Here is a 10,726-nt window from a genome sequence, read left to right as displayed (position 1 = left end):
TATATGTATATGTATATATATATATACATATATATATATATATATATATATGTATATATATATATATATATTTATATATATATATATATATATATATATATATATATATATATATATATATATATATATATATATATATATATATATTGTAAGATGGCGTCCAGTGCCCTCAAGACTCTTCTTTATTGTCTCGAGTATGTGTCCCACAACCTAAGCTTGACTAGTGATGATGAGTATGTATGGATGAAAAGATGGGGCGCATAAACACTGCTCACACTTATTTTCCCCACGCACTTGAGCGGCCGGCCCGGCCGAGACTTAGGCGGTAATGTACAGCGAACAAAGGGTTTAAGACGTGAAACGTGGACTATCTCGGAGGCACGGTAACGACGGTCCGAGGAACCCTCGACGGGAGTGACAAGGTTTTTGACAGGAGATGTCTGTTCAGAAATAACGTAAGGACCGAGAAAGCGTGACTGAAACTTTTCACACAATCCTGGAGTGCGAACAGTCGTCCAAAGTAATACTTCATCTCCAGGACGGAAAGTGACGTCTCGACGGAAACTGTCATAGCGATGCTTGCGGTCTTGTTGACTGGCCTCCGTGTTGAGTTGAGCACGTTGCCGTGCCTCAGCGAGCCTGGAAACGAAATGTTCTGGCGTAGTCGTGGACGTTTTTTGTCGTTACATTGACGAGAGGCGTCAATGGTGAATGTCGGCGCACGACCATAGACGAGGAAGAAAGGTGAATACCCGGTGGTTCATTGAACAGCGGTGTTGTGTGCAAATGTTATGAACGGCAAGATTTTGTCCCAGTTATGGTGGTTCGGTCCAATGTACATGGATATCATGTCGATTAGAATCCGGTGGAATCGCTCTGCCAGGCCATTTGTCTGCGGGTGGTAAGCGGATGTGGTCTTATGAACTGTGCCACAAGTTTTTAGGATTTCATCGAGAATTGTGGACAGGAAGGCCTTGCCTCGGTCACTCAACAACGCGCGAGGTTCATCATGACGCAACACAATGGCTTCTAAAAAGAAGGCGGCAACGTCTCAGGCAGAGCTAGTGCGTAGAAGAGCAGTCTCCGCGTATCGTGTGAGGTGGTTGACAGCTGTGACGATCCAGCGGTGGCCCGCTGGCGTCACAAAAAGTGGCCCGCTGGCGTCACGGGAAGTGGCCCGACGAGGTCTATTCCGACAACTACAAAAGGTGTATCGGGACATGGAATGGGTTGTAATAGGCCAGCAGGAGCTGAACTTGGTCGTTTCCAGCGTTGACAAAGTGTGCAGGAAGTGACATAATTAGCCACAAAGGTAGAAAGACCAGGCCAGAAGAAACGGCTCCTAACGCGGTTGTAGGTCTGTTGGAATCCTAAGTGTCCAGCTGATAGGTCGTCGTGCAATGCTTCGAGAACTTGTTTTCGCAGCGAACGGGGAAATACTGGCACCCAACGATGCCCATCCGCATTGTAAGTATAGCACTGCAAGACGTTGTTCTCTAGCTTGAACTGCTGTAGCTGATGACGTAGTCTGGCATTAAATGGAGAAGACGAGCCATTCAAGTATCTAATTATGTGGTTACAGTAGGGGTCGTCACGTTGGCACGCGGCAAACTGGGCGCTGCTGTTTAAAGCTAGTGACCCAGCAACTGCCAGGGGTGATAACGTGAGTGAAGCGGAAGCCGCTTGATCACCTGAGGGGCATTGAGGATTTGTGGTTGGAGATGAAAGTGGCAGAGGGCAGCGAGAGAGAGCGTCAGCATCCTGATGCTGTTTGCCAGACCTATACACAACGTCAAAAGTGTACTCTTGCAAACGCAGTATCCAGCGAACGAGGTGCCCAGACAAATTCTTCAGCGAGGACAACCAGCATAGGGCATGGTGGTCGGTGATCGCAGTGAAGTGGCATCCATACAGATAAGGTCGAAATTTCTGGATGGCCCAAACGATAGCGAGACATTCCTGCTCTGTTATCGAGTAGTTCTGCTCCGCAGGTGTTAAGGCGCAGCTGGCATACGCAACTACTCGCTCACGTGATGTTTCATCGAGCTGGAGGAGGACAGCACCGATTCCGTGGCCACTGGCATCTGTGTGCAGGAAAGTGGGTGCACTCTCATCGAAGTGACGGATGACGGGGTCTGATGTAAGAGCACGCTTAAGGGCTTGGAAAGCACGCTCGCATTCGTCAGTCCACGTGAAAGCCGTTCCTGACGTCAGAAGCTTGTGTAATGGCCCCGCAATGGCAGCAAAGTAACGGATGAAGCGGCGGAAGTAAGATGCCAAGCCCACAAAACTTCGCGATTGTTTTTGATTGCTCGGACGTGGAAAACTAATTACGGCAGCAACCTCTTCGGGGTCGGGTCGAATGCCATCTTTGCTGACAAGGTGACCAAATACTTTGATGCTTGTGCTGGCGAAGTGGCACTTCTTTGTATTGAGCTGTAGACGAGCGTTTGAAATGCACGTTAGAACTTCGTCCAAACGGTTAAAGTGCTGAGGAAAAGTAGAAGAATAAATTACGATGTCGTCTAAGTAACATAAACAGGTTTTCCATTTGAGACCACGTAAGACGGTGTCTATCATGCGCTCGAATGTCGCTGGAGCGTTGCATAAGCCAAAAGGCATGACGTTAAATTCGTAAAGCCCGTCAGGCGTCGCAAACGCTATTGTTTCCTTGTCTGCTTCGCGCATAGGTATTTGCCAATACCCGGATTAGAGGTCGAGGCTGGAGAAATATTCTGCGCCTTGTAGGGAGTCCAGAGGGCATCATCTATGCGTGGCAACGGATATACGTCTTTTTTCGTGATCTTATTGAGCGCTCTGTAATCAACACAAAAGTGGACAGAGCCATCTTTTTTCCGGACCAACACCACAGGAGATGACCAAGAGCTGGATGAAGGTCGAATAATATCCCGTTTGAGCATGTCGGTGACGTTTTCCTCAATGATTTGCCGTTCCGCCGATGACAGACGGTATGGGCAGCGGCGTACAATGGAGCTGCCTTCGGTTTCGATGCTGTGCTATGCAACGGAGGTGTGGCCCAGAACTTTGGAATGTACGTCAAACAAAAGGCTGTGCTTTTGGAGAAGGTCTAAGAGTTCTCTCTTTTGCTCGGCAGTGAGGTGTGGACTTATGATGTCATTTAAAGCAATAGTGGTAGCCTTCATATCAGTTGTAGCAGACAAAGGCGTTGATTCTGCGTGAAGGGGAACCAGCGAGAAAGGCTCGCTGTCAGCGAAGCAGCTCACAGCAAAGCCTTGGGGCAGCATCACTGGCGATGAAGTTGGGTTCAAGGCGGTGACCAATGCTTTACTGTCGTTAAACCGCACACGGCCGGGTGCTATGGTAAGCCCCGCAGGTTTGAAGCGAACTGATGGGGCTATGAACACGTCACCGTTAACTATAGTATCCGAAGTGATCGTGAGAATTGGTTCATCTCCTGGCGAAATGAAACTATCAGCGGCAGCAACGAAACGGAAGCTGTATGGATCGACATCGCATGAACTCTCAGTAGCTGACATTTCCATTACTCGCTGACGACAAGATATGAAAGCTGATGCTGAAGAAAGAAAGTCCCATCCTAAAAAACTGTGTGAGTGCACCAAGGAAGTACAAGAAACTGAATGCGGTGAAGGATGCCATCTATGAAAACGCGGACTGTGCAAACACTTGAAGGCTGAATAGGGACTCCATCTGCGCAACGAAGGGGAGGGCCATCGTATGGCGTCCTAACTTTTTTCAAGCGGGCAAAAACGTCTGCAGGAATTACGGAAAGTGATGCGCCTGTGTCTACCAGAGCCTCTGTCTGTATACCTTCAACGTACACTAATAAAACATTCGATGGGCGGTCCGGAGGATTTTGACGTAGTTCGAAAGATGCAGCTTTCTGTCCCGAAGCTGCACTGTTTAGTTTTCTAGTTGGCGGTCAGGAATTGAAGTAGGAGGTCGGAGAGGAGAAGGGGAAAGCCGCATCGGTGAAGGTGAGCGACGACGGGAGAAACGGGAACTGCCAACTGAGCCAAAGTTCTGCGGAGACGGCGACCGACGTGTGCTGTTCTGATAAAGTCGGCGATAGGGTGGTCCAGTGGGGTAGAAGTCTTCCCGTTCAAAGTTATCGTAGCTTCATCTTTCGTCTCGCTGACGGCGTCGGCAAAACCTTGAAATGTGACCACGGATGCGCAATAGAAGCAAGTCGGCCGCGAAGTGCACCAGTCGTTGTAATGCTGGGAAGATGGTCGCGGTGCGAGTGAGTTGAGCGAACCATGTGATTCGGCCGCTGGTAGCTGCATTAGGCTTTGCTGGGGTGCAGGTGTCCTAGCAGCAACTTGAGCATAAGTTGGCATGGCCACAGGATATGAGCTGGGAACTGGTGAGATTGTCATCGAGGCCAGGCTTTGCTGGGCCGCCGGTGTCGTTGCAGCAACGTAAGCATAACTTGGAATTGGCACGGAATGTGAACTCGGAAATGGTGTACCTGTGATCAATGCCAGTTCCTCCCTCACTACGTCGCGTAAACTAGTAGCAGGTGGCGTCGTTCGGATATAAAGGGGGCGAGGTGAAGCCTGTGCATGAAGTTCCTCGCGGATGCTAGACCGCATCAATGCACGCAGCTCTGTTGTGTCATGACTCGACCTGAGATCAGGCATATCAGGTTGCACCCAAGTGGTTTGAAGCTCCTCGAGGCGCTGACAGGTAGCTACGACATCGGCTACGGTCTGGGGATTCTGCACCACAAGCGCATTAAAAGCGACAGTCGCAATGCCTTTTAGCAGGTGGCTCACACGGTCGTTTTCCGCGATATGGTTGTCGATGCGGCGGCAAAGGGCGAGAACATCTTCAACGTAAGAAGTGTAAGACTCGCCGGGGCGTTGAACATGTGCACCAAGCCTTTTCTTGGCGATATCTGAGCGCACTGACAGGTTGGCGAAAATCTGGCGGAGCTGGCGCGTAAAGGCGGGCCATGTCAAAAAATCTGTAGCGTGGTTTAAAAACCACGTTTTCGCGACGCCGCTCAAGTAGAATGCAACGTGGGTGAGTTTCGCAGGCTCATCCCAGTTGTTGATGGCACTCACGCGGTCATACTCCTCGAGCCAGTCTTCCACGTCCTCACCCGGAAGCCCTGCGAACAGCGGAGGATTCTTTTGAGGGCTGGTGACCAGGTGAGAAGGGTTTCTTGGCGGTGGGAGCGGTGGCGCAGCTGCTGCGCTGGGCTGGTCGGCTTGCGACATTACCGAACCCAGGTCGTTTAAGCGGCGGCCTAAACTGAGCTCCAGGGATGTGTTCTAGAAGACGCTGGGGTTGTCCGAGAGCGCGAGAGGACGCAGGAATCGGGCAGCACTCTCCACCACTTGTAAGATGGCGTCCGGTACCCTTAAGACTCTTCTTTATTGTCTCGAGTATGTGCCCCTCAACCTAAGCTTGACTAGTGATGATGAGTATGTACAGATGAAAAGATGGGACGCATAAACAATGCTCACAATATATATATATATATATATATATATATATATATATATATATATATATATATATATATATACTTAGTAACGCCTTCACAAGGCGTTACTAAGTAAATGCACAACAAAATATTATATACTTATATGCAATTAAGGCATGCTTACTTTTATGAACCTTAGTCAACTGTTGTACAATAATTTATGCATGTTATGATGATTTATTTAGAAAGAAATGCGACATTCTTTTAAATAACATTATATTAATGTAGCATGTGGACCCCGTAGTCGTGGATAATATTCATAATGAGCTCTAATACGCAGTAATAATAATAGAAGTAGTCTAGACAACCGCTCGTAATACTAAACGTTGAGGTTTTACGTCCCAAAAACCACGATGTATTGATGACTTAGCTCCGGAAATTTCAAATACATAGGTTAATTACGAGCACGTTATTCTAAGCACATAGGCGTCTAGCATGTGGCCCCCACCGAAATACGACCTCCGTGAGCGGGCCTCGAGTCCGTGACCTTTGGGTCCACAGTGCATCATTAGACGACCATTGCGGGTCTAAAGACCAATGACATGATCAATATTTTGGCGTTATATCAGGCTTAAAAGCGCTTTGTTTATTTATTCATTTATTTATTTATTTATTTATTTATCTACAAAGTCTTGTTGTTCTTGGATGGCCGCAGTGAGTTATCATATTTCACATTTCTAGGTCTTTCATACCATAAGTGCACTCCGCCGCGACAGCCTGTTGTGTGATTTTGATAGAGTCCTGTAATAAGATGAGAAATTCACCCAAATTTGCCAGTGTAAAGTGATGCGATTGCAAAAGCAGGCTCTGCGCAAGCTTCAATTTCAAAGCAGCAATGAACTTCTGGAGACTGCCATCATGACCTATATATAATCTTGGATCTGATAGTTTACGTGTTTCGCTTAGTCAGGGAAACACAGCCGAGTTCGCTATTCATCAATGATAGCACGTTGAAAACAATTATTGAACATGAGAGGGCTTGACTATACGTATGGCAATAATCGCGGAGAAGGAAGGAATCTCATTGAACCATGCACAAAGTAACGCCAGCCAGTGCGCGTTGTCCCCAGTTGTTGCTAACTTCGCGGCCTATATATCGCGCGGAGCACGCAAGTAGTGGATAATAACGCTGGTTGAACTGACTGAGCCTCTGACGAACGAGGCACACGGCACCACGTGACTCACAAAATTAGTGCACACTTCCATCTTTTCAATAGGCTGTGTATCAATGAATTTCGCTAAATACCTCTCAAAAAGAACTATTACCTACTATTTGACAGAACCTCTTGCGAGTCACTAAGGTTACGAAGGGCTTTTTGAGTATACGAACACCTTTAATAATTAGTTTTTACTACGCCTTAGTGGTCTCGTTATAAAAAATGCCATGCTCCGATTCCAGTTTGTTTTCTATTGTAGTACTACAGATTACATCTACTATAAAAATGGTGCACTATTTAAGTACACGTGAGGAAACCCATGAAAGTAGAACAAAAGAACAGCGGCGGCCGTTTAGCACAACTAACAGCTAATTTCGCGAATAATGGGAAGTCTAAGTTCGGCCCGATTGGCGGTGAGCTGTTAATTGTGCACTTTCATTATTCTGTACGCCATACTTACTGCACTACAGTAGAACACTTCGAATATAGCTCCCTGCACCTTTCTTGGCTTCATTATCTCTCCTTTTCATATGGATATTTTCAAGAAAACCTGAGTCCCTCGGCTCATTTCTAATCTTTTTTTCCAAGCTGCAGATGATGAACCATAAAAGAAAGGAAAATAGCGTAATCTCTATGGCGCTTTTGATGCATGCCCAAATATCTCTATGAAGACCATCTGTGTGTTTGTTGGCCATACAATGACAACATTTGTAGTTATCTCATTTCTACATGCTGCAGACAATAATGTGCAGTGGAGTGCTGAATAGATCATATAAGAATCCCAAGCGAAACAATTTGTCATTAGCCAAGAGACAGCACTTTCGGGCAATGCATTCCAATGTTCTATGTAGCAATCGATGGTTCTGAAGGGGGTTTCAATAAATGCGTCCAAAAAAGTCTAAAATATAGCGGAACGAATTCTTCCTCACTGCCTTCGCAATTATGCAATTATTTATTAGTAGTCGCTGATGTATTAATAAAGTCGTTAATTGCAGGAATAACGAATAAGTAGAATAACGAAGTTTATTCAGTCAAGACAGCCTGGTGAATCGAATTGGAAAGTAGAAGTTTTTCCTACTAAGAGCTATTCGCTGCTTCGAGACTTCAAAAAAATGGGCGCTGGTCAGGTATAAAGATACCTCACCAATGTTTTCGGTGAAATCGAAACCGGGATGGGAATAAAAACTACGCTTTTTTTAATATGCTCTGAAGTTTTGCGTCCTAATGCCACGATCTGATCATGAGAGTAGCCGTAGTAGAGAGCTTCGGAAAATTCCGACCACGTGGTATTCTTCTACGTGCACTGTCACGGTACAGCACAGTCGTCAGCGAGCTTAACGCAAAGGTTTCCGTAATGAGTTTAAGTGACGCTAGCGTGATGTAGCTTTGAATTTTTTTGCCGAGAAGTTACCCATGCATGCCAAAATACTGGCGAAGCATACCGAGCTATTATCTCTGCAACAGCAACCAGCGCTTGGTGACTGGCATCAGTCAAAGCTGTTGAGGTCACGCGTTGTAGGGTTTATGTTATACTTGCTGACGACTACATGGGCCTTTGGCATTTGGCCTCCATCAAAATGTGACCACCGCGCCCAGAATTGCACCCACGACCTTTGTGTCAGCAGCTGAGCACTGCTATGCTCTCCCCAGACATCCAGATTGAGCGACTGTCGTTATACAGTGAACTATCTATTGAACGAACGGCTGCTTAACGATTATTTTAGAAAAACAGACTTTCAGAAAGTCCATGCTGATTTTTCTAAGCTTTTTGTGGAGTAGTATTTCAGTTATACGAGTTTTTCAACAGTCAATATTACAGCTGAATGAACTTTTACTGCAGACCCACATTCATTTTTGAGAGCAAATCAATGAAGTTCTAAGCTTTGTAGCACTGCATAGACACAACAGGCTCGCTCCATTTGAGCTGCTGACAAATCATCCATCCCATGGGGATGGGGTAACATCGCTTGTGCATGGAGCGCCACGAGGGCAAAGCATCCGTGTGGTAAACTAGAAGCCACGTGTGCTTCAGTAATTGCACTGACCTATCAGATTTGTAAATTGTTTCCACTGTACGTGCAGAACCGAAAGAAGAGTTTGAGGGACAAATATTGATTGAGGCACTTTCAAATACTTTATTTCAAGCTGAGGCTGTAAGGTGTGTTAGAAAGTTGTAGACTTCGTTTCACTAAAGCAAGCTGTGTCAGAGGGAGTACACAAGAATGTACCAACTTGACCGCTTGCTCTCTTGATCTTGAAGGACGCCTGTCTAATGAAAATTGCAGTTGGTGTTTTAAATAAGCTGCATCTCACACGTTTATTTGACATCTATTGTGCTCATTGCTCTTCTGCATTCTAGCGAATATTTAGTTTAGGTAGCTTTCAGTGGAGCAAAGTATTTCTTCGGGTCACTTGAATCTTTGCTTCGTGGGTGTGCGGATACGCACGGCACACGTTGGTTAACAAATGCAGAGCGAATGCCACACTACAATCATTCTCGTAAACAGTGCCTTAACTCTGGCCGTCTGCTTGTTGCGCTCATCTGTCTTCGGTTTCCATTTCGCCAAGAAATTCGGTCAATTTTTATTACTTAGCAATTATAACTATTATGGGCCTTGTTTTCACATCCGCAAAGCAGCAGTGATCCCATCGCAGAAAGGAGTTTGACTCTCCCGTTGAACACGACTGCCTGTCTCTTCTATTGAGCAGGTAATTCATGTTATTGCTTCAACTACTGCCGTAATTGATCTCTCTAGTCATGTTCATTTGTCAGTATAGTTATAAAGGCAGCGAATAAATACGTATCTAACCAGCTTTTGTCAATTTTCGGACACATTTCTTGATACAACCACCACAGTCCCTGGCATTATTACACTCACCTTTAGGAATGAGGCACCGTACCGTTAGCAGTTCGTGTCTTGTCATTGTAGAGGTGCATTTTCACACACACACACACACACACACACACACACACACACACACACACACACATTCGCGCGCGCGCACAGTCATTAGAGAGTTTAAATTTGGTGTACGCAAGGCTGCGCGTCCACAACGTGCCGTGCGCTGCGCTGCGTACGCTATGTTTAAGGCTGCTTCCTACAGCATTAGTTCACCGTGCACAACATCTGAAACAAGTACTACACCTGCGCTTCAACAGGCCTGCTTTTGAGTGTTGATACACGCCAACTTATGGAGAAGCTAGAAGCTGTAATAAGCGGTATTCGTCGACGCAACACGCAAGTAAGGGCATGAGACAAGGCGATCTTTTCCGAGTACGAGTAGTGTTTTGGAGTGTGGAGGTTAGGTGAACTGGCAGCATGAGGGACAGAGACGGCGAATACGATCGCTTACTGCCAACTGAACATTTATTTTAGGGGCGAAGCTTCTTATAGCGACACCCGTTCGTTCCTCGTAGCCGTTGTAGAAGTGTGTAACAAGTACAACATTTTGACCTCCAAGGTGGTGCCGGTGAGAGATTTCTTCTGTGCGTTGTTGAACAATAAAAGATAGTGCTCAATGTACATGCCAATAGCTGCTAAGAGGGAATGAGATTCAGGAGAATTTGGCTTTTAGTTAACGCGCACGCTGCGAGTTTTTTATAGTTCAACAACTCACAGAAGACAAGAAAGGGTTGCAACGTTATACTCGCTGGGCGTAACCTCCTAGGTTTTAGAAAAGTTTAGCGAGCGTTGGGCCGCAGTGCCATGAATATAGTGAACTAGTGTATACCTTGAACTCGAGGTGGTTAAAAGTGGGAAGTAGACACGAAGCGCAAGCCGTAAGAAATTGTGCGTGTGCCTCCTCTCGTTCAGTCCTCGGAATGTCCGCTGGATGGCGGTGCCTCTACGTGGGGAATATATGATGAAAAGATGCGAGATGGTGGTACTTGAAGTGTTTAATAGGTGGACAAATGGACACACAGACAGATGCATGGATGGACGCACGGATGGCTGCATGTACGGATAGACGCATGGACGGACGCCGGAGCGGATGCATGGACGAAAGCAGGGACGGACGCACAGATTAACGCGCGGACGCACGAACAGACGCACGCACGGACGGGAGGATGGAC

Source organism: Rhipicephalus microplus, chromosome X (genome assembly GCF_043290135.1).
Source record: "Rhipicephalus microplus isolate Deutch F79 chromosome X, USDA_Rmic, whole genome shotgun sequence".
NCBI lineage: Eukaryota > Metazoa > Arthropoda > Arachnida > Ixodida > Ixodidae > Rhipicephalus > Rhipicephalus microplus.
This window is presented reverse-complemented; position numbering follows the sequence as displayed.